The sequence below is a fragment of the Microtus pennsylvanicus genome, chromosome 13, assembly GCF_037038515.1.
Source record: "Microtus pennsylvanicus isolate mMicPen1 chromosome 13, mMicPen1.hap1, whole genome shotgun sequence".
NCBI lineage: Eukaryota > Metazoa > Chordata > Mammalia > Rodentia > Cricetidae > Microtus > Microtus pennsylvanicus.
The window spans coordinates 44,694,600-44,697,437 of record NC_134591.1 but is presented as its reverse complement, the minus strand read 5'-3'; positions in this window follow the sequence as shown (position 1 = coordinate 44,697,437).

Below are 2,838 nucleotides of genomic sequence, written 5' to 3'. Positions count from 1 at the left end.
AGAAAAGCTCAAATCCCTCCCGATGGGCACAGATCCTTCCGGCCTGACCCCTACCTGCCTCTCTATGGCTTTATCGCTTGCCATTTTATCTGCTCAAGCACACACTGTTCTCTGCCTCATTATGACTTGGATTCTGGTCTCAACTTACATATCACTTCCTCAAAAAGGCTTCCCTGGACTCTCCTGAGTAATTTTCTCTCAAAGGTCTCCCTGTCCTCATTATTGCCTCTCCTAATATTCCAGGATTTACACAATTTACGCTTAATCATTTATATGCACTACTACTACCACCCACACACAAATATAAGCACTTTTAAGCACAGCAATCAAATCTATTTTACGTCCCTCTTACTCTGTACCCAGTACAATCTGAAGGTGTGGTTCTCGGGGAATAGTTATTAACAGCTGAGCAGTGGACATTCAGTTTGCTTTCTTTTCTTTCTCAGAAATATTGCTTCATGTGTCCGGGGCTGTTCACTTACTTCAGAGCTATGGGTGTGACACTGGGAACTGAGATCCGGGCTTAAACCCAGGATCTTGAACAGGTCTGCTGTGTGATGCAGGACAACTTCCTCAGGTTTTTTTGAACTTTGGTTTCTTATTCATTTAATGTGGAGTTTTAACGTCTACTTCAAAAACACGATATGAAGGTACAATGAAAGTGAATGGGAAGCACTTTTATCGCAAATAACTATAATAATTCCGAGTACTTCTAGTTCTAGGGTATAATACTTCTTTTTCACAGAAGACAACAAACTTTTGAGTTAGCATACCTGGATTCCAGCCCTAAAATAGGTTCCATATCTCTGAACCTCATTTTCCTTATCAATAAATAGATTTACTATTTCCTTCCTACTCACCACACAAGGCCATTAGGGGGCTTACACAGCTTGCACGGACAAGGCCCTGTAAGCTGGAAAGGGTTTCATGTAAAAGTAAAGGCCTATTTTTATGAATCCCTGGCTCACCTCCCGAGGAGACTCTGGGTAAATAAGATAAGGTTGGAGTAATGTTCCCAGTGACTAGAGCCAAGAAGAGTGCTTTGGCCTGGAAGCCAAGTTCAGACCTGGCTCCCATGGGGCCAAGTCTCTGTTTAATTCCCAGTTAAAGACTACACCTCAGGGAGTTGAGTAAAAGAGAGGGGAGAAAAGTCCCCAAACAAGACATGGCTTATTTGCCTGCTCTACTGTCTGCCCATATAGAGGACTTGGCAGGTCTTTGTCTAGGCCTAATCCTCTCGGCTCTTCCTCCCAGGCCAGGTATACAGACTTACTAGAAGTCCTGAGAGGAGGACATTTTATCATCTGAACTGGTAACAACTAGCTTTACACCTCTTCACTGCCTGTCCTTACTCCGGAATGGCATGGAAAACATTTTCCTGGATATCCAGGGAGGCAGTGTTAAAGTGCACAGGAACAGCACATGATCTGATATGGCCATCCATTCATTTGCTTGTGACTGGAACAAGTTCTAAGCATCAAGCTGAGACTATGTAAGATGATAAGAGATGTTAGATACTAGGATCTTTGGTACCATTTCCAGCTAGTGGTATTGCTGCTGGTAAATGTTTAACTACCAGCTCTCCTAGTATAGTTTTGACGAGAATGTTGGTCAATACTTTAGTATAAGGAACATAAAAATGAAATAACAAAGGCGTCTATTGAAATCTTGATTGGCCTATGAATGGCGCAAATGGTTTGTTGAAAATGATTGTTTTCAAATACTGTAAAACTATTTACTTGATTGTGTGTGTGTATTGTGCATGTGTGTGCGCACACGTGTGTACACATGTGCATGTGTATGATGTATGTGCCGAGCATGGGTGCAAGTCTACCAAGGTTTGGGAATGTGGAGGCAGATGAGAACAATGTAGGAGTCAGTCCTTGCCTTGCACCTTGGCTCCAGACAGGTCTCTCTTGCTGTGCACTGCTGTGGAAGGGCTAGCTGGCTCCCAGCTTCTGGTGGTTCTGTCTCTGTATCTCATCCTCCTGAAAGCCAGCACTGGAATCACAGATGGTTGAGTTTACATGGGATGCAGGGCATCAGGCTTGTGACAAGTGCTTTTCCCACTAAACCTTATTTTTGTATGTGATTTTCATAATATAACAGTAGTAGACATAAAATAATTAACATTTACTCTATCATTTAATCTTAAGTCTAGATTAGATGATGAATAAAATGGTCCTGATATGAGTCTCTGGGTTTAATCCCTGCCCTTAGGGGAAAAAGACAAAAAAAATTGTAAACTTTGGAGTTGCTAGTGACAGAAATCAGGAGCAACGATGGTTAAGGTTAAAGGGGTGGAAAAGGCAAGAGAATATAATTAGTCTTCACTGAAGGCCTCTGTGTGCCTCAAACTTCTAGATAATCTTTACATCTTGAACCATACTAAGGAGAAAAAAAATTGAACTCAGAATAAGTAACTCCCTTCCTTCAAGCAGCCTGGCACTGCTATCTGAATTCAAATCTGTTCACTCTAAAGTGCTGGACTACGCTGCACACTGTACCACCCACAACGCTGTGCTGCTATCTCTTTACGTGTGTGTGGTGTAGAATAGGCTGGTGGGTTAAGGGAGTCCTGATGGAACTGGATATGCAGACGTAAAGCTCAGAGACCCAATAACAACCTCTTCCACTGACCAAGCTTTCTTTACATCATTAGAACGTCTATTTCCAGTCTCTATCCCCAAGATCTTTCCACTGTATCACACATGCCATACTGCTTCATACACAAGACACATCATAAACACCCCAGTATCAGGTGCATCTCAGTGCTTTCACGCTGGAACCAGAGGAAGGCAGTGTTGAGTCACAACAGGCACAATGCTAATAATAGGA